At 47.6% G+C, this 27089-nt stretch overlaps 1 protein-coding gene across 1 annotated transcript in view; it reads left to right on the plus strand.

The window, feature by feature from the left end:
- NRG2 (neuregulin 2) overlaps nt 1–27089 on the plus strand; it is a gene marked incomplete at both ends in the record, with an annotated part of 152375 nt that overhangs the window by 66940 nt on the left and 58346 nt on the right. The gene's annotated exons all lie outside the window — the stretch shown is intronic.

Below are 27089 nucleotides of genomic sequence, written 5' to 3' on the forward strand. Positions count from 1 at the left end.
GAAACCATGTGGTGGGCTACTATCCTCTGACCAAAACTCCACAGAGGACTTTAACCAGTGTAAATTAGGCTCAAACTCTGAAGCAGCAGGCTTCGTAGCTTTTATCTAAGAGTTCAAAGCAAGTTTGCTTAGATTCTCTCTCACATATACCCATCGGCTTCTCATAACACTGTATAATACACTCAGTGTGGTGATGTCCTACATTCCAGCAGGAAAATAATGGAAAGTAAATGTAAGTTTTCAAATGTATTTCACATGCAGGAAAAGAAGTTCAACTAGCATGTACCAAAAAGTCACATCTGGCAGGCTGACTGTTCTGTGCAGTGATTCTGGTGAGATCATTGTCCCCAGCAAGCTGGAGCAGAACATGAAGTCACTGATGGTGAAATTAGCAAGGTGACACAGAGACTGATGGCGTTTCAAGCAGCAGTGGGAAGAATAAAGCAGGATGTGTGAGTGGCTGGTGCACTGGCTGCTTCTGGATGAAAGGAAGCTTTACCACAGAGCGAGGTGCTGTAAAGGAGCAAGAAATTCATCCTAGCTACAGAGCAGAGGAACTGAGTCCTTTGGAGCTGGGACTTGGGGGGAGCAGCAGTAGAAACACGACAGAACAGATTTCCTCGTAAACGCAGAGCCTGAAGTTGTTAAGATGGCTAGGAAGAGATGGTTGTGGGGATTTGACTCTGTTTTTGCCTCTGTACACAAAAGACAATGGAATAGTGCCTGTTTTCTGTGTTCTTAGCTTAAGTAGGATATTGCAAAATGGGGTAGCCACAGATATGATCCCTGAGCTGGGGAAACAGCCGTACAGCAAGCAATGGAAAAAAGCTTCATCTGTTTAGCTTATCAAAAATAAGATTGAGGGATAACTTGATTACAGAGTGTAAGTACTTCCATGGGAGAAAATACCAACTGCTGAAGGGGTTTTTAATCTAGAGGAGAAAACAGTGAGAGACAATGGTTGGGCAGTGAAGCCAGAGATTCTACTTCAAAGCAGGCAAACATTTCTAACAATGAGGGCGTTTAACCACTGGGGAAGATCCCAAGGGGGCTGATAGCTCCTTCATTGCTTGGTGCCCATGCGCCAGAAGGGAGTGCTTCTGGAAGATGTGCTTTACTCACACTGGATTTGATTCGTGGATAACCAGATCGACTCTGCTACCCGGTATCTTATGGTTCATGGCACTTTGGCCCTTTGAAGCCCTTAGCTGCATCTGGGAATGAATTGGCAGTACTCTGGGGCTTTCCATCTGGGGATCCCAATGGACTTTTGGGGTGATGTCAGCACAGCCTGCCCTACAGAAGGGGATTCACTCATCATGTGTTGGAACTGTGGAGAATGGCTTTCTTTGTCCCCAGGCAGATGAGACATGGGCTTAATCAGACACCTAGAGCTCCCAGAGAGGGAGGACAGATACAAGAAATGCAGGTAAGGGTCTCACCAGCTATTGCTACCTTTTAGAAAGACATACTGGGACAGCAGAGAGCTGGATGCAAGGCCAGATGAAGTAGCTCTGATTTATGGTGGGACCAGCAATATGAGGAGAAAGGTGAACATAATCCCTCTGCTGGGTTGAAGCAGAATGAGAATGGGTTGCAAGCCTGCAGTGCTTCCCCTGGACCCACAGCTTCTCACTGATCACTGAGGTCTGAACCTTGGAAGTTGCCCGAAACACTAATTTCTGCAGTATTCGAGAATATTCAGTACTTATCTGCAGTCAGAGGCAGAGTCAGCAGTGGCAGAACACCTCTGGAGTCAACGTGTCCGTGACACTCACAGGAGAGTTGCTCCCATCCTGCAGCACTGCTATCCTGGCCCTCCCACTGCAACCCAGTGCATCTTTCCAGATAACTGGTAGCAGTGAGCAAACAGTTAAAGTTCTGCTTCTCCACCCAGTGGTGGGTGTTGTCTGTGTCAGAAACAATATAAGAACAGTCGGAAGTTGCAGCTGGCAAGTAACATTTGGAGTAGCAGTTGTGGGGCATATAGATCTGGTGTGGACTGTCTTTTCCTGAGACTGTAAACACTTGTGCAGAATGTCCGAGAGCAAGAAAAAGGGGAAAGGAAAGAGCAAAAAGAACAAAGAAGGGAAAAAAGGGGAAAGAGAACCTGATCCAGGAAAAGGTACTTCCCATTTTTAACAAATTTTACTTAAAGGAAGAAGAGCGAAGCAAGACAGTCAGCAGGAAAGTACTTTTGGGTTGCATGAATTGGTGCAAATGATAGGGAGCGACTCTCAGGCAAGTGTGCAAATCTCTGCATCTCATTCATACTACATGCTCTTATAGGTCTACTTTCTTTCTGAGCTTCTCTGCTTTTTTAATATTCTGAGCCCCAAGAAATCAGGGCAGTGTACTCTTTAAATTCAGCTCCTGCCACAGTGCTGTGTAATTGAGGGGTGTTGTGCTCATTCTCTGGGGGTTACGGTGTGCTGTGTTCTGCTGCTTGGTGGGTTGTTTCCTTACTTCTTCTTGAGGTAAATATCAAAAGCCACTGTTTTGGAGGTTCATAGGGACTGCTCCTTGAGACAGACTAACTCTCTTACAGATCTAATTTAAGTTGTAGCCTCACTTTTGAGGTAACTGCATTAAATTGCAGATAAAGACGTGATGAGCCTTCACTCTGCTGATATGCTTATAAGCAAAATGGAGCTGTTCTTTAGAGAAGATCTGACTGCTCCTTGCTGAATGAGCAAGGCAATGCTCAGGATTGTTGCTAGGATAAAATGTTTAGATTGCCTCTAACTGATAACTTTTGATTCCTGAGTAAATGGGGAGTGGAAACTGGGGAAATGTGAGAACTGTCTTGGAGAGATACAGGAGATTTGATAGCAATGCAGAGCAGTGGTATTTCGTTCTCTGTCTGGGTATCAAGGAGGGATTATCCCTGGCTGTTTCTTATCTGTAGTTTATCTGGCAATGTATTTGAACAGAGCAGCAATTCTGTCAGGACTTTGTGTTTTATCAGCATTAAGAGGGGTTACAAGCTGGACCAGGTCCTGGAGCAATCTGTCAGACAGTTCAGCTCTTGGCTTGCCTGGATGCAGCTCTGTGCTTGGTCCTGCTGCCATGACACTGTGTGACTGCTTTGGCTTCACACCAGCATCGCTGCTGGCAGGATGTGCCCCTACCCTGTTTCATTCTGTTACTCTGAGCGCAGAGCTCTGCTCAGCTCTGTTGTGCTCTGGGCATGGGCTTTTCCCATCAGTGGCTCTGCCCTGATCTGCCAGGACGGCAGCAGGCACTGATGCTGTGGCAGGCTGACCTGAAGCGAGGTCTCCTGCTTATGACATCAGAACTCGGCTGCTTCTGTGGAATTTGGGAGGAGTCTTTTGGGATAGCTTGGGATGGAGAGCTCAGAAGCACCAAGCAGAGAGAGCAGCTGCTTGGCAATGGTTGGATCTGCCCAAGGGGTTCGGAAATGTGCAGGAGCAGGGGGCTGCCTCACAGCCATTGGCAGGATGGTCCTGCCTCTTACGTGCATGGATGGGATGGGGACTGCCTGAACTGTAGGCAAGATGGAGAGGCTGGAGGCTGAGCAGATGGGGCACAGCTGGGCAGTGAGGGTGGCAGTGCTTGGGATCGACCTCGGGTCTGCAGGGCTGCAGCTGGGCCCCGCTGGGCCTCTGTCAGTGTGGATTCCAGAGTGGAATCAGAGGTGATTGCAGTGATTCTTTCTCTACTTCAAAGAAAATAAACCTTCTAGGTTGGACTTACACAGCGTGAGCACATTACTACACCTATTGCTAACTGGATTACTTTCATCCACTCATTGCCTTGTATTGCTGCAATGGTTGCCATAGTTCACTCTGTATGGTCATCAGAGAAAGATGGTAGGTTGCCTGTGGTGCTTCTCAACCAAATTGCACTCTGATTTGGGTTGGCTGGGATTGGTGGAAGCTGTGAACACCTCTTCTCATCACGGGCTGCTTTTCCTACATGGTCTGATAGGCACTGTGATGATGGTTTCCCAAGAGAACTTTTAGAAGAGAAGAATTCCTCCCTCAGTACACTTCTGAGCAGATGCCATGATCCAATCCCATTCTGTAGATACTCCAGGCAGCTGATTATACCATGGACACTGTTTTTTTCAGCTTGTGGCTGTGCTTCTGACTGCTTTTCTGGCATACTTGGGCTGGTGTAAGAGCCTGGGGCTGGCACAAATCAAGCAGCTGGCATGGCACTGCAAGGGGAATTGATGTACTCTTTTCCCAGATTGTAGTGTTTCCATGCAAATGAAGCATGCTGACCCCTCTCAAACCAGGCGGCAGAAGAGGAGCCAACAAAATGCTTAATCGGACTCAGGCGACACAGACGAGAGCATGCATTTCAGAGAGCCAGTACAGAGGAGGTTCAGGGGATGATAGGATGGAAGATTTCCTTCCAAGGCCTATCTTTAACCTAAATTCACATTTTTATTCCTTTAGTCGTGAAACTGTAGCAAACTGAGTGCCTTGGCTCCAGATGCAGCCAGTGGAACAGCCCTTGGAGGCCTCCAGAGGGAGATGGTGTCCACCTATGAAGAAGCACCATCAGGATCTCTTTCAGATATAGCTTACATCAAAGGATAGACGGACTGTGTCCCACTGAGCACAGGTGGAAGGCACACCCTGCAGATCCGTGGTAGGCTTTGGAGAGCTGGGCCAAACCTACCAGTATCAGAAGGGGGGATCAAACACTGGCAGGAGAGCAGAAGGCCAATGTGCCAGCCTTGACAGCACGGTGATTGAACAGCACGTTGGAAAGGGAAGGGCTGTGAGGCTGGGCACAGCCTGTGTTTCATCCGTACTTCTGTGAGGTGGCTCGGGGGGGAAAAGACCAGAGAAATGTTAAGCATCTGGTTGGGTAAATTCCCCAGCAATTCCAGGCATTCTCTCTTATTTTGACTTGGTGGTGAGGAAAACATTGTGTGTGCATTGGGTTTTTGTTGTTTGTCAGTGCTAATAAGGACAGCAACACAAGAATCGTGCCATTGTCTTGAACTGCCCATAGCAAAATTAGTACTGGAAAACAACTTGGAGAGCAGGTGAACAGTCTTTGCAGATACTCTTGCGTTTCAATAGGAACCAGGCTGACCTCAGTTCTCAGATGAGTCAAGACTTTGTAGAAATGTTATGTGGGAGGGTGTTGTGATTGAAATTCCAGGGATCTCAGGGAGGAAGGCCCCCCTCAACGGGAGCCAGTGGCTGAATGGCAGCACAAGCAGGTGCCTGCCAGCCTGGGGGGCTCCACAGCTCTGCCATGCCAGCCCTGAGCTCCGTGAGGATGGGAGGTCCCTTGCAGATGGCAGGTGCAGGCTTTGTGGTGCAAGGTCATTCTATCGGAGTTACTCAACAGGACTGCAACCAGAATGATTGCTCGTGACATGACTGCACGTTGCAGGACGAACACACTCTTGATTTGTTCTTGTCTTCTGTTTGTAGGAAAGATTCCAGTTCCAAGGAGCTCATAGAAAGATTAACCAAAAGGTTTGTTTACAGGAGGAATAACCCACAGCGGATATCCTACAGTAGCAGTTTTGTTTTCTGTAAACACCCAGCCATACAGGGTGCCAGATGTCAGCTGTGCTGCAGGATCTGGCCACATGCATCTTGTCACTAGAGCATTTCCACTGTTGAAGCTAATGGGTTGTTGTTGCCATTGCCGTGTGGCTGTGAGTACACATGTGGCCAGTTACCACGGATCAGCAGGCGTGCAGTAACTTGCAGAGCTTTGGGAACAGAGGGGGTCTGACTCACAGGCTCCAATGATTCATACTGGGGTAAAGGAAGAGGTTATTTCACCCAGCTGCTTTCTGGTCTTTTTTGGTTGAAGCCAGCCATCCCTGCAGAATGGGCTGGTAAATGAGAAAGTAGCTCTGTTCCTCTGCCGCCCGTGTCTCACAGTGCCAGGTGTTAATACAAAGAGTAGGGCTATGGGAAAGACACCCAGTGGGGCTGAGAATGACCCTTCTCTCCATTTGTGCAGACCCTACTCTCCATTCATGCAGACTGGAGGGCTGGGATAACCCGACAGAGAGGCAGGATGGAGCAGAGTGGTGTGCTAGTAAAAAATCCCCCTATGGATCCAAAAGCTTGTGAGTCAGAGCCCTGGGCATACTCTTTTCAATCCCTGTTTGGAGGTGAATGTAAGTAACCTGGGAAAGGCAGTCTCTGTTGAGAGGGGGAACATCTGGAAAAGGGCTGAGTGCAGCCTGGCTGCTGACCTTTGGGGTCATGCCCTCTGCTCATTCTCCTGCCTTTGTTAATGTGACAGGTTCCAGCTGCAAAGCAGCTAGAGGAAAGCCATGCTGCCACGATCCTTCCTCCTGCATCGGGACTGCCAGCCTCCTGTTCAGATTGTGACCCTCATCTCCCGTGTTGGCTCAGCACTGAGCTTTAATGGGTCTGCAGCACTCCAAGATGACTGGGGAAGGGAGGACAGTAGGGCAGGGTAAGCATGTGGAGCTGCATCCTACTTCTGCTGCATAACTCCAGAGGCAGTGAGTGAAAGGGAAAAGAGCCTCTTCTTCCTCTGACCCTTTCTCATGGACACCCTCAAGTATTTGAGGGGTGTTCAGTGTGGGGACCACCAGACCCAGTGCCTGTTGCAGTGCCTTGGTGCTTTGCTCAGAAGCAATGAATGAGGAGGATGTGGATCATATCTGGCTCTTGCTTGGGTATGCTTGTTTTCTTCTGGAAGTAAAACTCCGTGAAAAATGCAGTGTTTCCTGAAGGTAACTTGGAATCCAGGAGCAACTGAGCTTGCAGCTTGTGACCAGGATGATAAATCTGGGCTGGTTCCTTGGCTGGGAATTCTATGAATTCCCAGTAAAGGCTGGCTGTTCACTGTGTGCTGTGCTCCGGGTAGATGTGAATGAGCAGCAAGGCAAGCTGGTGCTTTCCTTTGGGAGAGCTCCAGTCCATGTCCCTGAGGATGAGGCTGGAGGGGAGTGGGAAGCTGCGGAGGAGCCTCCCATATCTCCTGGTTCACCCAGAGGTTTGCTTGGTGCTGTGTGCTGTGTTGAGCTCCTTGTCCAAGCTCCTGCCATGCTGGGGGCAGGTCAATCTGTTTGGAGGTCACCCAGAAGCAGGAGGGGATGGATGTGCTGGCAGTAGAGGTGGTTTGGGAGGATGAAGGCCCAGAGTTCAGGCACGCGTCATCCATTGCACTGACCTCCCATCTGGGGCAGGATAATGAAACCAGCATGGTTGGGAAATGTGGATGAGTCCAAGAGTGACCTGGACCTACACGATGGCACGGCTGTTTCCTCGCCACCTCTTGAGAGCATCCTGAGCAGTGCAGGACGTGCACGGCCTCCTGGCCACACCACTGCTCCCAGCACACATGCTGTTCTCCAGGCAGAGCTGTGTTGTGAACCGAGGTGACCTGGGCTTGTCTCCCCTCTGACAAGGGCAGTGTCATAGTGCTGCATTTTTGAGCTGTGCCAAATTGTAACAACAAATGCATGTAATCGTGGTAAGAATTAAACATTTAGGTAATTAATAACTCCGGTAATTAGGCTTGGCAGACTCAGCCAGCAGTCCTTACGCAGGATTTTAGTTCAGGCATGTCTGGAAGGTGAGAACTCAATGCGAGGGAGGAGGGATGCTTTGCAGAGAAGAGCTGTAACCTACACAAGACTCGTCTCCATGCAGTAATGATGATGATCGTATTTCTGAGGAGACAGTGGTCCTGGAGTTGCTTTACAGCTGGGCTTATCGTTACAATGCCCTTCATTTTTTTACTCCATGTGGAAGTCAAAGCCCAGCTTATCTGGCTGGATTCTCCTGTCTGGTGGTGAGTGGGAGGGGAAGGGAGCTGCATTCACCCTCTGAGCCTGAGATGTCTTGGCTGGCAGCGCAGAAAAAGGCATTCAGCCACAAAAGCACAGGTTGGACAATAAGGTGCTCTTCAGAGAACCAGTGAAACTTTAAATTACCTCAAGTCTGTGCTAAAGTTGGGTGCTTTAGTGTTTCGGGTTTTTTTTTTTTTTTTTTTGTCTGTTTGTTTGTTTTAATTAAAAATGACATCCCATGAATACCAAGCAGATTTCCTACATCATTCACTGATGTCTGGAAGTCCTTCATAGAAACCTCTTTTTGGTGTCAGAATTTTTACATTTTCTTAATTTGAGGGTAAAATCAGGTTAAGATCCACCAGCCAGGTTCTCAGCAGATGTTTCTGTGACTTAGGTCCTCTGGCATTGTGCTCTGCATGTGATATCTACCATCTGAGCATCTGACCCTCCTGCTTTCAACAGCTTTTCAATTTGAAGGCTGCGACTTTATTTCAACTCCTTAACAGTACCAGTGTGCCTGTGTACATGTGTTTGTGAGGGGAATTCTTCATTCTGCTTTGAAGTCCATGGCACTTTGCAAGGGTCCCCGTGTTCCTGATGTGCTCCAGCCCTCCTTGGGCAGGAGAGGGGAAATCCATAGTTTTGGCCAGCAGACTGCTTCAGCAGATGCTGTTCTCCTTGTGTGCCTCATGCACTCTCCGTTCTCCAGTGAAACCATCGGCACACCTCCCCGACTCCGCAGCCATGTCTCTGCTTCAGAACACACCAAAAGAGCTCTTTGTGTTGGAACTGCTCCCCACAACTTGACTTGACTTAAGCACTCCTGGAGCAAGGCTCGAGGGACAGGGTCTGTCTTTCTGTTTGCTCTCTGAACTTCCTTAGGCAAGCTGCTAATGGTTTTTCTGCCCCCAGTTCAGAGATCAGGAGGAGGACAGCAATACTTTCAGCAGCAGCAATGGCTGTTCTCTGCAGCATGGCTGCAGCATCCCTCTGCCCTTCCTGCTCTGACCCTGGCAGGCAGTGTGGGGTTTTAATGCTTAGAATGGGCTGAGATTAGTCCAAGCCGTCAAATTATCAACTTTCACTTTGGGCAGAGGGCTTCTCTGCTACCGTATGTGCTGCTAGCCTGAACAGCCAGACAGCTTTGCAGGTGCTGAGCCTGCAAAGATTGGTTCAGGCAGCAAACTGGTTTTGTACCAGGAGGGGCCATGCACAAGCGTGGGTACGAGGAGTCTGTTCGGAGCACCAGGTGTTGGCCAGATAGGGAGTCAGATCAGGTCCCAGCAGAAGACTGATGCTCTTGAGAGAAAACTGTCCACAGAGCTGAGGCCAAGGCTCTTCCTGTTCCCCTGAACCCAGCCACATCCCCACGCCTGCACTGTGTGGGTGTTCAGATGCCTTTCTCTGTGTTTTCCTATGCCTGTTTCCAAGCCCCAGCAAGTGGGGCAGGGCTGGCAGAGAGGAATGCTCAATTTGGGCACAGGCACAGGGAGTAGAGATCTTCTGGCTGCTGGCACAGTGCTAACTTGCTGATGTCTGCAGGACAGAAGGCTCAGCTCAGCCATACTATAAAGGTAAAAATTAAAAAAAAAAAAAAGCAAACACAAACATCACCCGCCTCACTTTCATTGTGTGAATTGCAAGTGAGAAGAATACTGATGGAAGAGAGGCTTGGAGACACTCCAGTGGCTACAGCTGCTGGCACATTGCTCCCTTCTGGATCAAGAGCTGAAAATGCAAGGCCAGACTTTGTTGGCCAGCAGACTTTTAGAGCTGATCTTGATTTCTGCTGTGTCCATTTCACGACTGATGAGCACTGCAACTTGTGCAGCAGTGACAGCTCTCCATCACACCCCATCGCAGAGCTACGCAGGCGACTTGTGAAGTTTGGCTGCCTAAAAATGATGGAGGTGTTAATGTAATTCAGGTCCAGAAGATCTTACTAACAGGTCCAGGATCAATAGATCAGGGTGCTGGAGCAGCACAGGCATTCTTCCTGTAAGCTGCCTGCTTGCTGCTATCCAAGCAGCAGTTTGTCTCCCTTCCAGAGTCCATGCATGTCTCATCTGCTCATTCAAGCTTCTGCCTGGAGGGCAAGGACAAGGAATGCGATGAACTTCACTTTGGCGTGGAAGAGTATTTTGCTTCACATTTGTCAAGAAATGAATGTAGCCTTCTGTGTTTGAGTTTGCGTGAGAAGCACCTTCAACGAATGCTAACATAAACGATCTGGCTGGTTGTTGGGTAACAAACAGCTAAAACGTGCATCACAAAAAGGGGTCCTGGCATTGCCAAGGTGCCCTGGTCGAGAGAAAGACTCAGTCCAAACCAGAAGCTGTCCCAGATCTTCCATGAAATGATTATTCAGTACCAAAAGCAGTGTGTGTATAATGATGCTTCTGCTCTCTCAAAAAGAACATTTCTCACAGTCTCAGTTGTTATCTCCCCCATCCCCTTCAGGTCTGAAGTCTTTGTCCCAAACCCGGGTCTGAACCCTAAGAAGTTTCCCTCAGGGAGATGGGATGCAGCACAAATTACCAATTTCTGTATGTCTTTCCCAGCCCGCCTTGCTGAGTCTGGGCATCCCCTCTCTGTGCAGAAGAGCTAGTGAGACCGTTTAGGAGGAAGGGAGTTGCTTCCTTTCTTTGCAGTTGTGCACTTTCAGGCATGAGGATGAAGAGATTTGTTGGTAACCACAGAAGAGCTGTCAAGTGAAAAAGGTTGCCATGGGCTAATGGTCTTTGCCCAGCCAGCACAGTGGCTGCCCTGTGGTCAGGGAGGAGCACCAGGACATGAAGACATGCTCAGCAGGCTTTTTGGATACCAGTGGAGGTACAGCAGCAGTAGTGCAGGTTACAGGTTTGTGCTGTGTGCACCCGTAGTGTATAGCCCATATGATCACCGTGCATGCTTCTGCCTCTTAGCACTCTTCTCTTTTCAGCTGGTTTGCTGAGTGAGTGCTGGTCGGTGCTTCCAGTGACTGTGCACATGCTGCAGGCACTCCCCAGGGCATGCCACCTCTACTTCCACAGACCTCCCAGGCTCTAGTATTCTAAATAATGTTTCTTCAAGGTGTGAGATTGTCTTTTTGAGTCTGCTGCAAAGCAGCTGCAGTGCTGATGGTGTTGCATCGGCCCTTCTTAAGCTGCAGATCAGGGAATCGTTCCTTTCTCTGGATGAGAACAGAAAAATTGTTGTCCCATCTCTTGGCTGCTGGTGGGCTGAACAGAAGGCATGAGGTGGCAAAGAAATGGTGTGCAGTGGAAACACGTTGATAACAGCTTCCGAAACCACCTCTGTCCCATCACTAGTACTTGGTTGGTTGTTTCAGTTATTAGTACTTCTGGAGAGGTTTCCTTTCCTACCCTATATTTAGAAAATGTGGGCAGGCCATGCCATTTTAAGGACAAGTCTTGTGTTAGTAGGGCCATTGCTCACTTTTTGTGTTTAACATTTTGTATTGCTGATGTTCTGAGTCAGTGTTTCAGAGAGATGGTGAGCATCAAAGCTCTGGTTTTCTTGCTGGGGTAGGGAGGTGTCTTGTTCATTTTGGGGGGTTAGAAGGAAAGAAAGAAAGAAGGAAAGAAGGAAAGAAGGAAAGAAGGAAAGAAGGAAAGAAGGAAAGAAGGAAAGAAGGAAAGAAGGAAAGAAGGAAAGAAGGAAAGAAGGAAAGAAAGAAAGAAAGAAAGAAAGAAAGAAAGAAAGAAAGAAAGAAAGAAAGAAAGAAAGAAAGAAAGAAAGAAAGAAAGAAAGAAAGAAAGAAAGAAAGAAAGCAGTAGCAATAGGAAGTGCTGCCAACAGTTTTGGTTTTATTGCCAGAACTGTGATAATCTGGTATTTCCCGTAAAGCCCCAGGTGTTGTACTTGCTTTATTTGCTGGGAATCTCCAATTTCTCTTATCCTTTGTTATCACAGGGCACAAAACAAGACTATCTACCCTTTCTGGGGCCTAAATATTCAAAATACCAAAAAGTGATAACAAACCTCCAACACATTTCTGGATGGATGGCTCATCGTATTTAATCCAATATCAACTTTTTGAGGAGACACAATTCAGCATTTCCAGGTCAGCTGGGCTGAGTGCGTGGCATTGATCTGTGCTCTCCTCCTTTCCCCTGCTCCCCTCCGTGGCCTGTTCTGCAGGTCAGAAGAGACACCATGTGCCTCTGGTACACATTCCTCACCCTCATGAAGAACCGTGTGTCTCTGAGGCTGCTCCTTCTCTTCTGCCACGTGAAGGTTAGCAGCCGCCTTGTTGTACAGCTTGGGAGCCCTGGCCTCGCCATGGCTTGGGTGCTTCACCCAGCAGGGGTGTTTTTCTGCATTGGAGCCTCAGGGCTTGTCTGCACAGGGAGGCTCTTGCAAAACACGCTGGGCCTAGGGTGTGAATTTAAAGGGAAAGTGCTATTCTGAACCAGATTCCTGCCTGCAACCCTCTTCTTCTGCAGAAAAACGGGATGGTATTTTTATCATGCTGCCAGGCAGACTTGGGAAACCAGCTGCACTAACCCGAGGAACCAAAGACAGTCACGGATGCTCTGCTCCATGCTGGCCCTGGGTTGCTGATGCTGACGGCAGTGACCCTGGACCCTGGAAGACGAGGAGCAGCAGGGAGCAGGCTGGTGCATGCTCAGAAAAAGGGGGGGGACCAGTTCAGAGTGGAGCCTTAACTGGGATTTCTTGGCATCTTCTGGAGAAGCTGCCATGAACAGAAAGCCTCTGCAGGGCTGCCTCCATTGGGAGTCCCCCTTCCTCAAAGTTTGGGCTTGGATTAGCTGCTCGAGTCCAAACCTGTTAGAACAGCTCGGGACTGAACTTGATGAATTACCCCAAGTCAGCAGCACTTCCGTGCCGTGCTTGTGGTTCACGTGAGCTGGCCAAGCTATGGGGCAGTGTGCTGTGGGAGCTGTGGGGTGGGAGCTGTGGTGTTTGGCTCTGTAGACCACAAACACGTTCCTCACCGTGAGCTATCAGACTGGCCATCCTAGCTGTCATCTGTGCCAGAGCATGAAACTTCCTACCTCATCTGTTCCCTAATGCCTTCTTCTCAAATTCAACCCACAAATGCTGTCTCAGCTTTAGGGCTGGCCTCAGAGTGGTGGAGAGAGGTGGGCTGGGAGGGACCGTGCTCCCTGAGCTGAAGATACGGTGCTGGTTCCCAGCACTGTGCCTGGGGATGGATGGAGGCCTTGTGCCCTCAGTGACGTGGGTACAAGGCTGATAGTGTTTAACTGTGGCTATTGCAAGAATGTGTGCATGGACAGACAGAGATTTGCATATGGGAGTGGAGGAAGGGACCCTGCAAACAACTTGCATCCCACAGGGTTGAAACTTGATGTCTCTGGAAGGCAAAGGGACACAGAAAGTCACGTAAACGAGTCATGGTGAGACTGGCAGAAAGGGCAAGACTTTTGTATGAGGCATGGGCGTGCTGTTAGCTGGATTAACTAGGGTAAAAATACATGGGGGGTTATAAGCCTCTGGGCATAAGGGTAGAAACAACAACTCTGTCCTTGAGAGAATGCAGAAGACTTCCCTACTGGGAAGTTATTCAAGAGAAGTAAGTGATACTTGCTGCCATGAAGCAGAGCTCCCTGTCTATGAGAAGCATGGTCTCACCCAGCATGGCAGCCTCTTGGCAGCATGGTGGTCTTTCCTGGCTGCATTCTGTGTCTGTCACGAGTCCCCATGCATCACTGAAGCCCTGTCCTGTTCTTCGCTGCTGGAGTTGCCTAGAGCTCTCTCTGCTAATAGAGCTGGCTGCTTGAGGACTCAACACAGCTGAAATGATTTATTCCTCAGCCATTTATTGCAAATGAAGCACTGGAAGTCTTTCAAAAGCCGTATTTTCTTGACCTAAGTTCAGCTGAGCCTTTTAGCAGCATTAACTTTACAAGAAAAGTTAGATATAAAGAGGAATTCTGCATGAATAATGTTTGTGTTGGTAAACAGTCCTTACTGATCAGTATCTGTCTCTCAAAGTCACCTGGTTATTCAGAGGATCATAGAATTAGCCAAGAATTACAAGCCAGCTGCCCCAGAAGGATGTGATGGCTTGCTTGTTTACTCTGGATGCCTGATAAATTGCCAAAATATCTGTATGAAAACAGGTAAAGCCGTGCAGTGTTTAGAATGCAGTAAAGCCTTCAGATACAGAGCACTTCATAAAATCCTATCACCCCAAATTAATTCCAGTTGGTAGGGACAGGAGAGCATCACATGGGCTGTAAACTGGGTGGAGGACCATGAACAATGGATTAGGATAAACAGCAGTGTGTCAAATTGTCAGGGGAGTGAAGGGGAGCACAGTGTTGGGAGCTAGACTTGCCAATTGCTGCCCTTCATGGTGAACTGTGCATAGTTAACCTCCTCTGTGTCTCCGTGAGGCTCTTAGAGAAATTAAGAGGAGTCTGTGGGTGTTTCTGTGAAGCTGGATCATTTCACCTTTAGGTAGCTGGGAAGGTTTTACAGAACATCCTTCATGGGGCAGAACTGATGTGGGATCCTTTCTGAGGTGTCTGTTGAGCTCTCATTCATGTTCACAAAGACGCTCCCAGTTAATTATCTGGTATTTTGACCAGACATTTATTTACCACCAAATTACAGAGGGAGGGGTGCCTGTTTTAGGAATGTGATGAAAAGCATAATAGGGTAGGCTGCTCTTAAACATGGTGTTCAGTCTTCACGGTGCCATGGCTTCCAGTATGAGACCCAGGTAAATGCTGATGTGGTCCTTGCTTGCAAGTGCTACTGTAGGAGCTGATCTGTGGAAGGCACTTCCTCCCTTCTTGCTGTGGGAAGGTGCAGGAAATTTCACATTCATTATCTATGTTAGATTTTGAATGGGTAGAGGAATATAGTCCAGTGGGTCGAGTGTTGGCAACTGTGGTAAATTTGGTGAGATTCTTTCTTGGTGGTCAGAGAAAAATTGTGCCCACGTGTGCAGTAGCTTTGGCTGGTTGTAGCCGTATGGAGCCTATGAGGCTGTTCATAGATGAGCACAACCCAGTAAAACAAACACCTTTTTTGTGCTGTGTGGTGCAAGCCTGACGCTCCTATCCCTCTTGCCTGCACTTATTTGCTGTGTGGCCCATGAAGAGGCTGTTTTGGAATAGGGTCATGGTTCCCTTCTGGGTCTGGCTTTTGTAGGAGAGGCAGAATGGGAGGGATGACAGTTCGCTGTTCTGCAGCAGTGTATGGGGGCACGTGAGCTCTGGGCAAAATAATAAGGGAGTGAGCGGCCCTTGGCTGTGCTCACGACAAGCACACAAGGCTAAGCTTGCCCCTCATTGCACAGGTTAATGAGACTGAAGGGACCACCAAAAGAAGAAACAGCAAAGGGCAAAACAGAGCAGCAAGATCTCACCTTCTTGATCACACTGCCCCATCCAGCCTCTCCCTTAGTGCCCTCCACAGCCAGTGCCACTTCTCCCAGCCACACACACTTCTCCTGGCCTTTGCTTGCTGCAGGAGACTAATATGATTTTCAGTCAAATCTGATGCAAGGTCTTAATTTCACGAGGGCAAAGATGCTTGGAGTGCTTTGGTGAGGTGTGGAAGGTGACCAGCCTTTACAGAAATGAGAGGAGAGTGAGGCTGGGCCTTAAGGGCACTGCTGAAGGTTTTCAAGGTCGTTGATTTTGCAAAGGAAAGAAAAAAACAAATAGTGCATCTCACAACCGAGGTGAACTGGGATTGGAAGAGCAAAAATGAATGATTCTGGTTAAATTGCCTGTGATTAGTGGTAGCTGGCATGGACAAGAAGAAAACAGAAAGAAGTGTAAAGGACTGAAAGACAAAGAGTTGGACGACATCTTTAGGAGTCAGTGAAACATCTATTTTGCATGTGAGGACCGAAATAGCTTCACTGGTCACAATAATGATATCATGGCTGTGTTCTCCACCTGCCAATTAGCACACCCTTGTGCTGACAGACTTTCTTTCAGGGGCTGGAGGCCTACTCCCAAAGGGGACCTCGAGTTGCCTTTTGGAGAGCTGTGAGAACAGGACGCTTGATTGTTAGCCACTGCGAGGTGCCGTGTAGATGAGTAGCGCCAGACGGTTCATATGTCTGGATCCTGGTGGGCTGAGTGGATGTTGCAGGGCTGGTGCTACCCCAGGGCAGGGATGTGGACTACTCTGCTTCTGCAGCTTTCTTTCAGGCTTGTTCTCCCAACCCTGTGATTTGTTCCCATTTGAACTCTATCTTTGGGCTTTTGGAGATCGGTGGTATGGATGCTGAAGATGGTAAAGGTCCATCCAGGCCTTTCCAGGACAGTTCCTCAGCAACTCCGCACCTCTTCTCTTATATGTTTATCAAAAAGTTGCTTGTGCAGGACATTTAAATTGACAATGTCCTACAAAAATGTTCCCAGCAGAAGAGATCCCACTCTTCCCAACAGGTTTATCTATATTGCTTTTCAGCTCCCTGAACATCCCCTTCCGGGGCTTCTAGGTGATTGCATTCCTCTGCTATTAAGATGATATTCAAGGATAGCTTGGGGAGGCAGTCAGAGTGCAGAAGAGAAGGAGCAGATCTGGAAGAGTTTTGCTTAAGATGGAGTAACTGGGTAGAGAGTCTTCTATGTTGTCCAGCTCAGCTGCTTCCTTGATTTTCCCTGTCACTTTTGTTTGCAGATGAGAACCATCCATATTTATAATACATGATAAATTCCACATTGTGCCGTCTTTTCTTAGGTCTTCCTTGGATCCCAAACTCCTTCCACTTGTTGTCACTGCTGCTTATAATTAGTGTTTGTGGTGGCATCCAGAGGTCCCAACTGCAGCATTGTTCCCCTTGTGCTATTCACAGCACAGAGTCATAGCAAGAGACAGTCCCTGCCCCAAATATATTAAGTGGGATCTTTGAGAGAGGAAATGGCAGCACAGAGAAGGGATGTGAATTGTCCTCCTTTACGCAATATTTCTGGGATAAAACCCAGCACTATTAATAACTTTTTGCTCAACTATCTTTTGTTCAGAATTCTGGTTTTCACCTTAAGATATTTGTGTTATGCAGGATCTGTTGGCAGGTTTGGCGAAAGTTCCCTCCTTATGATCTACAGCTAGATGTAAAGCGAGTCAGTGCATACCTGTCCATTTTGTGCTCATCAAGCTGTCTGCCAAGGCCACCGTCATGTTACCTATTGTCTTCTGTTTACATGTGTCTTGCTGCATCATTGGTCCTTGTTTTTTTTTGCTTGTATTCTGCAGTATCTCCTAGAGGACCATTTGTGTCACCCCTCGCTCTGCTACTTTTCCCCACGTCCTTCAATGCAGAAGCTGACAACCAGCAAAAATTTGCTCACATCAGATGCTCGAATTTATTTTACCTATTTATTGTCCATTAATATTCTATAAAATTGACTTTCTGCCAGAAATGTTTGTGGAAGCAGAAACTGTTGATTAAATTTTAACGAAGAGTCACAGGAAGCAAATTTTAAAATTGCAACTGTATGTTTGTGATAATAAGAGCTCTGTCACTGCTGTCAAGGACTAGAATTGATGGAGGCCGCAAAATGTCTTTATCCAACCAAAATGAGTCAGAGTTGCTTGATTTTTTTTTTTTAAACACAAGCCACAAACTGCTCATGAGCAATTTACAAGCCAAAAATTAGCCAGCATGGCTTTCCAGAGAATAGTTCTGAAGAATATTGCAATAAGCAATATTCAAATATAAAAAGAGGGAAAATAAGGATAAAAAAATTAATCAGGAAGAGCTGACATCCTTGAGACTCCTGACAGCTGTAAATCAGCCCAGTTGGGGGACATTTCAGTGGAAGCCACCCATTGCTGTGCTTCGGTGGGGGTCCAGAGCTATTCAGAACAATGCTGGGAAGCCACACTCTGGACAAGGCAGGAGACACGCTGTGTTAGTGTCTCCACTGGGCAGTGCCCAGAGTCCCAAACGGAATTTACAACTGCAGCCCATGGAGGAGGGTGGCCCCTCTCCGCAGGGCTCTGTCGCTCCCCAGCCCGGCGAGCGCGCGGTGCTGCAGACACAGAGCAGGAGCAGCGCTGTGCTGTGGGTCGGGATCTGTGCTGCACACGGTGCCGCTGGCTGCAGAGAGGGCTCGGTGCGTGGGAAGGGAGCGGAGCTCGGCCTGGCGCAGGCTGCGATCCAGCGATGGCAGCGACCCGCGGCGTCCTGGGCAGCAGGAGAGGCTTTTAGTACAGGGCGGTAATTCCATCCGCGTTCGGCGGGATTTGGACACGTAGTTATCTGTCTGCCTCGGAAATGCTGTCTCAGGGATGATCTTTATTCCTTCTCCTGCGTTTGGATGAGAAACAGACCTGTGGTTAATGTCTGAGATTCTCTTGGTACCAATGCTTTAAAGCATTTTTTAAACTAATAGAAAAACTTTTCATCTTTCTAATATAAGAGAACAAACAAGACTTTAATGCGAGCCCTGGAGTTGTGGGGAGATCCCGATAAAAACACAGCTTTCTGTTTTGGAAATACCCTCTGGTGGATTTGTTGAAACCCTACCAGAGACAATGGTGAACTTCCAAAGTAAGGAGAGACATGGAAAAAAAATGATTGTAATTGAGACAGCAAGTGGTTGGCTCTTGTCACGGAATGGTGGTGAATATGATTTTATAGGTTTAAGGTTAAAAGTTAGAAACGGCTAATGGAATTTGTCTCGTCCAGTCACCAAGGTACTTGTACTGTTCTCGGAAGGTGCAGCATTCCCACCTGGTCTTCTGTGAACCTCTGGGATGTTCCTTGGTCCAGGATTTCTGGGGGAGTTTGAAATATCCAGAAATCGTTGTATGCTGGGCTTCTTTACAGTGAGGGTGACGGAGCACTGGAACAGGCTGCCCAGGGAGGTGGTAGAGTCTCCTTCTCTGGAGATGTTCAAGACCTGCCTGGATGCCGACCTGTGCGACCTGGTGTAGGGAACCTGCTTTGGCAGGGGGGTGGACTCGATGAGCTCTGGAGGTCCCTTCCAACCCCTACAATTCTGTGATTCTGTGATTCTGTGATTCCATCTGACCTTCACCGCTGCCTGAGCTACGTCAACGTCATCGTAATTGGTCCCCATTTTTGGGATCTGTTCCCATGCACATGTTAAACATGTTTGAAAATGCTTGTTGTAACGGTTTGTGCCTTGTAAATCTGCCTGGACAGTGCAGGGGTCAGGGTCTGTGCTGGGGCACTGCTGGTGGGGGGGATTTGAACAGTACCCCCACTGTGAGGTGCTGCACAGTCCTCCTGGCCTCATACTTCATGTCTCAGTAGTTTAACACTTCTGGGACCCTCATTTTCTATTAGTGTAAAAGACTGAGAAGGGATGAAAAAGGCGTCTAGGTGTGCTGTGCTACCTAAAGCTAATAATGCATCCTTGGTCTTTCACTTACATATCTAAATGTGATGGGCACAAGACTGGACTATACAGAAAGGGCAGAAGAGGATGCTGAAAACATGCAGTTGTTGGTAAACTTTCTGCCTCACTTGGAAATTCATCTGCATTTATGTGCCTGTAGTGGCCCTTCTTGCTGGTTTAACTGAAGGAGTTGGTGGTAGCCTTTGGCAGAGTTCTGTGTCCTTGCTTTTGCAAGTTTAGCTACAGGGCTCCCACAAGTCCACAGTGGTGTGTATTCTGTCCTCTGGTCACAGATAGAGCCTAGATGGTGCAGATAGTCTCTGTTAAAAGGGTTTCACTTTGCTAAAGGCTGTCGGTTTTTTTTGGTCTTTCCCCTGCTTTGAAGAAGCGCTTCTGTGGCTGTTAGCATGTAAAACACCAAATGATGTTGGGTTTTTTTGCCCTTTTCCAATACTGATGACATTCCACTAATGGTCATTTTAGATCAGCAAATCCTTCCCTGTAACCTGAAACATAGTTCTCAGCTTTCCTGTTACTCTAAGGGAGATATGTATGGTTTCATGTACAGATCTCATGATAACCATTTAATTAAATGGTTGGGATTTTTTAGGCTGTTTTGTCACCTGTGATGAGTGTTACACTTTGCTTTGGTGACTGAAAGATGATGGACGCCACCCAGGTCCTTTCCAGGGTACCATGGCAAAGAGTTTATGCTTATTGTTCAATGGCAGAAACAAAGAGTTAAAGTATTCTAAAGTTTTAGATGCTTTGGATAATTTGTCCGCTAGGTCTTGACTGGAGGTCCATAGAGTATGGGTGGGCCATTTTTCAAGCTGATCTAGAAGATAGAGATAAAGCTATATTTTATGAATTGCAATTTCTAAGGTCATCTGGAAATTGAGCAGTTCATAAAATATATCTTTGTTTAACGATATATTTGATTATATAAAATATGATCCCAGAATCAATTGGGTACAAACAAGATGTTGCCTTTAGGGTTGAAAACACATTGTTAGAGGCATGAAGAGCTGAAATTGTCGCTGCTGTCTTTGTGTGGCTATTGTTTTTGGTTTTAATAGGAACAGAATGAATGACATTTTTCCATCAGACCACTTATGCTCAACTATACCTCCAGGACAACTTCCTGGCCAAAAATATTCAAAACAAACACACACAATAGCAATTCTACTCCAATTACATTGTTTGCAAAGCAGCTAGTGTTCGTAGAGTACTAGGTTTGGCAAATCCAAGCACTCAGTCCTAGATTTTAGTACTGGATGTTTGTACATGCATTCCTTGTAGCTGCTGCACTATTCAGGTAAGTGTTGGAGTGGGTGTGTGCATGTGCACCTCCGTCACTTCTGAGCCCAGCACGGTAGAAGGGCACCCCCATTGCCTGTGCAAGTTGGGTGAACAGCCTGGCTATGGGGAACACCCCCCTACCCAGAGGCCAGATGCTCATTAGTTTCAATGAAGCTGAGATTTCAGTTGAAGATTCTGGGCCAATTCATACACCAATTTCTAAACTTTCACTTGAAAGAAGAATGACTAAATATAAAGTGTGAAAAGATGGAGGAAGAGGAATTTATCATGTGCTCATATGTGTAAGTGGAACCAGAATTTGTAAGAGGAAAGTGAACTTGCTGGCTTTGTGGCATGCTTCCCTGTGGTTTGAGCTGCCAGAGGGATTATATAGAGAATGAACCTAAGCCAGCAAGCCCTCTTCTGACTTCCTAGTCAGTGTTCTTTGGCTGATAAGAATGGTCATAAAATACTGATTGTTGTAACTCACAGTTTGAAATGTATATAGTGCTGCAGATTGGCATTACAGCCAGTTTTCCTTAAGACAAAGAGCACGAGAGGAACCTAGTTAAGGGAAAAACTTGTATGCTAGGGCTGCTGTGGGGCACGCAGGGAGGAATAATGCAGCTGTTCTGGCTCCAGCAAGGTTTCCAAGCTTCATTCCCACACCAGTTCTGCAGAGTTCAGTCATTTCAGCATGTTCACACTTTCAGTCATTTGGGTTCTCTCCACATCAGCGTCTGTTCCCTGTCAGTCAGCTGGCTGGATGCCCTCAGCAGAGCCTCTAGGACCCAAGCAAACTGTGCACGCATTGCCTTGTCTAGCATCTCCAGTTGTAGAGGACTATTCCCCAGAGCACAGCAGTGTGCCTGACTTCTGCTGGCATACCTATATGGGAAGGGCACAGCAGCAAGGTGAGTGGTAGGAACCACGTCCTTGGAGAGCTTTGGTTTATCAAGCCGGCTGGACACTGTGTCCTTGCAGTTGCAACACTGACAGACACATGGGCAGTGAAGGCGAGATGCAGGTGCCCAAAGTGAGCCAGCCGTGCCATCTCATGTGGGGCGCCGCAGGGAGTCCCAGCTGTCACACACCTGGTGAAAGAGAAACTCGACTGTGTGTTAATTAAAAGGCCTAATAGTGGCTACAGCATGATGTTGCTCCTCAGAAATTTAAGCTGTTGTTTATGTGGTATGTACCCCTGCCCAGGGCTGCAGAGATCCCAGTAAGCTGCTGCAGTGTGCGAAAGCATTACATTAACAGCTGTGAGAAGTGCTGACCATCCTTCCTGCACAAACTGGGGTGGCCAGCAGGGACAGGGAGGTGATCGTCCCCCTCTGCTCTGCTCTTGTGAGGCCCCATCTGCAGTGCAGTGTCCAGGTCTGCAGCCCCCAGTACAAGAAAGACAGGGAGCTGTTGGAGAGGGTCCAGAGGAGAGCCACAAAGATGAGCAGGGGGATGGAGAACCTCCCCTATGAAGACAGGCTGAGGGAGCTGGGCTTGTTCAGCCTGGAGAAAAGAAGGCTGCGGGCTGACCTCACTGCAGCCTTCAGTACCTAAAGGGAGACTACAAACAGCAGGGGAGTCAACTCTTTGAAAGGGTAGATAACTGCAGGACAAGGGGAAATGGTTTTAAGTTGAGAGAGGGAAGATTGAGGTTGAATGTCAGGGGGAAATTCTTGACAGAGAGAGTGGTGAGGTGCTGGAACAGCTGCCCAGAGAGGCTGTGGATGCCCCATCCCTGGAGATGATCAAGGCCAGGTTGAATGGGGCCCTGGGCAGCCTGGGCTGCTACTAAGTGTGGAGGTTGGCAGCCCTGTCTGCGGCAGGGGGGTTGGATCTTGATGATCCTTGAGGTCCCTTCCAACCCAATCCATTCTGTAATTCTGAAATTCTGTGAAATGTAAATTGCCTAAAGCTAAAGGTGTATTACAGACTGTTATGTTTTATATTCCTGGTGCGAAACCTGTAATTACCCACTGGCAGGTAGCAGCAGAGGGTGAAGGAGGCAATGTGTCAGTGGCTCGTGGGGGTTCCCTTGAACAAGCTCTGGGCTGTGAGCTGACTTGTGGGGGTTGTGCTGGCTAGGTGATATCGCTGTCATCCATGTATCTGACAGGGCAAACTTCTGCAGCATTAAGCTGTTATGTTTTGGGGTTTTTTTGTTTTTGTTTTTTTTCTTCATGTTTCTGTTCTTTCTGGCTGGAGGGAGGTTCCTTCAGAGCAAGGAGAGTTTGGTGCCGGTGTTGAAGCTGTCAAAGTGTCAATGTGCACAGGAGCTGCTGCCAGTGCGATTCAGTTTTGTCTCCTTGTCAAATGAAGGTTAGATCAGACGTGGACCAAGGGAGCATCACCTTTGATGCCTAACCCTAACCCTAACCCTAATCACAGCAAACATGCCACAAACAGCTGGGCTGCATTAGTCAGGAAGATGTATTCACCCAGCATAGGCAGTGCTGACCCACCAAACATCGCTCTGGACTTCAGATGTGTACGGTGAACCATTGTGCCAGAGGCACACCTTGTAATAATGATGACAGAAATGGAAAATTTCTCTTTGGTAAGGAATGCCATCTTCACAACAGTTTCTGTAATTGAATTTGGAGTGATTTGACACTGCAAATAATGTCTCATGGGAATATGAATTCTGAAATTTTCCATCTGGGAGAACATTGACACTCATTGATACATATGAGGTTCTCTACTAAAGGGGAAAGCCTGTACTTCTGAGAGCGGGACTTTGAACCACACAGTCATGGTGGCTCTCCAGGACCCCAGGGAACAACAACCTCCGAGGCAGGGTTTGGACTGGTGTCATGCTTCCAGATCCTATCTCTCAATGGTAAGGAACCTGGAAGCCTTGACTGTGCCTATAGCATCCTTTAGGATTTCCCTGTTGAGAACGGAGAGTGCAGACCCCTGGAGAAATTGCTGGACCTTCAGGTTCTCCACCTCAACACGGTAACTGAGAAGGTGGAAGCCCTGACACTTGCATGGAAGAGCAGTTCTGGGGCCTGCATCTTGGGAAGCCTCCAGTGGTTGGCACTTCATCCTTTAGAGGACAGGAAGGCAAGTCACATCTACTCATGATGTCTATTACCTGGAGATCCCCAATGTGTCTGTAGATTGCCCGGCCTTTAGGATCTCCCACAGTGAGCAAGATGCAACTCTTGAAGCAGTGGTTGCAGCTAGCGTTGCTGGCTCTGAAAGAATTCTTTGAGCACCTTTCCTGGGACTAATTGCTTCTGCTTCACGCTGCCGAAGGGTTGTTTATGTAGGATGCTTTGTGGGTGGGATGTGGTTTGTTACTGTTCCATTGTAGGAGCCTTTTCAGGCACTCTGCCCATTTATGATTAATTATGTTTTGAGTTCAGGCTCTGAAGGTGCTTTCAGGCATATGCCAGGTACCAGGAGTGAAAGAGGTGTTGTTATCATCAAGGTACTTCAATGTAGTATCACACGTGATCACAAGTGAATTAGTTAAAGCAGTGTGCAGATATGAGGCCTTGTGAGTGTTCAAGCAACTTGTGTGGTGCAATTTAGGACTCAAGTTTTAGACTTTTGTAACCCTCTCCTCTCCTGGAGCAGTAGGCTCCAGGACTGCTGTCAGCAGACAAACCTGTCCTGGAAGGGCCTCTTAATGGAACAGTTCTGCTCAAACAGGATGAGGAATGGTGTGCATTTGTTGATGTGAGTCCTTGCACCTTTCAGGGTTAATTTAGTTCCTGTGACCTACATGATAGCATTGTCTGGGATTTAATAATTATTTGGGTTTCATCTGACTTAGGAGTGAGCAAAACCCCTTGAAAATCTGTTGCTGTTCATGGCCCTACCATGATTAAACTTTCCTTTCTGTAGCACATCGTACCCTTCTCCACAGAGAAGACACTCAAATTTGGGTAGAGGAGGGGTTGACTGGATTGCAGGGTGGCCAGAGACACGGATCCTAAACGTTTGCCTAAAGCTATCTGTAACTACAGTCGAACAAGAACAACCACAAACCCCCTCCTCCTTCTCAAGAATCCAGAGGCAGTGGCGAATGCACGGCATGTGCTGCTCACCTACCTGTGGAGGAGATCAGGAAGTGGCAGAGCAGAACCGTGAGATTCAGAGCTGTTAAAGAGGGTGGACCTGATTCAGTGTTCTGAGTCTGCCAGAATTGCTGGTGACTGCACTGGAGCAGCAGTAACTTGTGCAGAGAGGTCTGGGAAGCAGGCAGCTGGGGGAAGCGTGGGGTAAGTGCACTTGGACTTCCCTTGGAATATTGCTGAGACTGCCAGGCATAGCATGTTGTTTTCACTTGTTTTTTCCAATGTGTTTGAAAAGGTGAACTGACCCAAAATGCTCAGAGCACTAAGAAAAGGGGCACTTTTAATCCTCACATCGGTTTGTACCGATCTCACAACTTTGTGAGCTTCAACTTTGTGGTTTGGATGGGGCAGAGAGAGGAAATGGTTAGATGCTAAAGCTGGAAGTGAACCAAAATTTAAAACATTCTGTGACATACTCCAGTATTAGTGTGCTGCCTTTGTCTCTCAAGCTACTTTAGTTTACTGGTGGAGAAGGTTGAAAGGTGATTCATTCATAGTTTACACGTACCTAAAAAGGGAAGAGGTTTCTGGTTGCTAGATGGGATTCAAATTTACCAGAGAAAGATCCATTGGCAGTAAGCCAAAGTTGAAGCAGTTCAGGTTAGGAGGAAGGGCTGCAGTTTAAACAATAAGAACAAAAAGCAGGGGAAGCTCTTGGGCTGGCTTTCAGCAGGCTCATCATCAGTTAATGGCTGTAAATGAGGATTTCTGTTTCTCTGTGGGCCTACCTGTTGGGGAATGTCGTGCAAGTTATTACCGGTGGCCAAGAGTAGAAGGTGAAAGAGAGCCATGCGTTGGTTTGGAGAAGACGGATTGCACACAGGTGGGAAGGAACTGAGAAGTAGAGATTTTGGAAAGTTTCTTGCTCTTCCTTAGCCTCATCCTTCAGTGGTTTCTGGGTTTTGGGGCTTTGCACTTCTCTCGCCAGCATTTTCTCTGGAGAGGGTCAGGGTTGGCCCATCTCTCCCAGATGCTGCCTGCTTCACAACGCTGCAGACCGCCAGCCTGGAACTACTGGAACTAATGCGAAGCAGATGCACCAGTGCCAAGGTCGGGACCTTACCAGTATTTAAAGCACGTGTATGGAGTTGGCATGGAGCACGGTGACCTCAGTGTACAATAGCAGCCAACCGACACACACATTCAGACAGAATAAATATTTGACAGCCTATTTCTCTATTCCCCAAAATGACCCCTATAAAAACAAGGTCCTGTTTACCTTCCTGATTCTCTGTGCATAGTATTCTGAGAAGAGACAAGCTCTCCTCTCCTCCATTCATTGCCTTCCTGTTCTTTTGGATGAACCTGTTTCCAGGCAAGGATCAGGGATATTGGCTTGGCAAAACCCATGGCACCTTGGAGTTTCACAGAAGTTCTGAAATGTGGGGAAAGCTGAGATCTGTTTTATTCAGAAGTCTCTTTCTCTGTGCCAAAGCACAGTGGCCTGGGAAGCGGTGCAAGACCGGTGTTCGGCCTAAAGCAAATGCTTGTAGCTGTTTACTGCTGTTTCTGCCCCATTAATACATGCAGCCCTCCCCATCCTTATTCCTCTGGCACAGATTTCTAGGGAGATTGTAGCAGGTTTGGGTGTGCAGAAATAACAAGAGAGAAAACTATGTGGTGTGGCTCATTCATTTGCTCTCGGTGTGCTAAACATGCCTCCTTTACATCCCTTGTATAGTGAGAGGAGACACAGAGATTACAAAATAATCATCTCTCTAATGAAACCCATCACATTCCTCCTCCTTTTGTTGTCCCATATCCAAAATCAGGATGCAGTAAGGCAGCTAAAAGAAAACTCACAAGCATAAGTCAGAGGAAAAACTTGATCTTAGACAAGAGGAAACCATTGTTGGCAATAATCTTAAGGCAAAACCAGGAACTTGGTGTTTACTTTTTTAAGGTTAGACTGAAAAATGAAAAAGCAGAAAGAAGAATTGCAAGCCTTCTAATGCACGCATGTCAGGTATAATATAAAGTCTGGCAGAAACTGATAAAGAGAACTCTCTGTCTCTCTCTCTCTCTCTCGATCTCTCTCCTGCCTGATCTTCCAGGTATGTGGTAAAATCCCCTTTCTTAAACATTCAGGAAAGCTCACATGCAGAGCCCACCTTCAGTCCAACCAACCTGAAACTACAAGTCCTAAAGCTTTTTCAAGTGCTTTTATTCTTTCACCTTTCTATCTGTGGTCCGGGGAAGTGCTGTCCCTCCCTTCTTGTCCTTTACATGTGTAGGTTTTCATGCTGCCCTTCCTTGTGGCTGTTGCTTTTGCTGGTGATGCTGTCAAGCTGAATGGCTGTCTGTCTTGGCAGCTTTCCCTGGGGATGGTTCAGTAGGATGGGCAGCGTGCTTTGCAGTGGCAGTGATCACAGAGGTGTCGGTAATTGTTGTCAGCAAGGGCAGGATGTGGGGAAAAACTGTCTCTGAAGAGCTTGAGCTTCTGCATCTGCATCTGGACAGTCCTGGTGGGGAGAGCAAGGAAGCATATGGGGCTGCTGGGCAGTGTATGGGCAGCTGCAGTGCCATCAAGTCTGGCCATGTGGAGCTGAGCGAGGAGGGAGCTGTGTGCTGGGCACCTCGAGCCAGCCA

The sequence above is a fragment of the Tetrao urogallus genome, assembly GCF_951394365.1.
Source record: "Tetrao urogallus genome assembly, chromosome: 14".
Lineage (NCBI taxonomy): Eukaryota > Metazoa > Chordata > Aves > Galliformes > Phasianidae > Tetrao > Tetrao urogallus.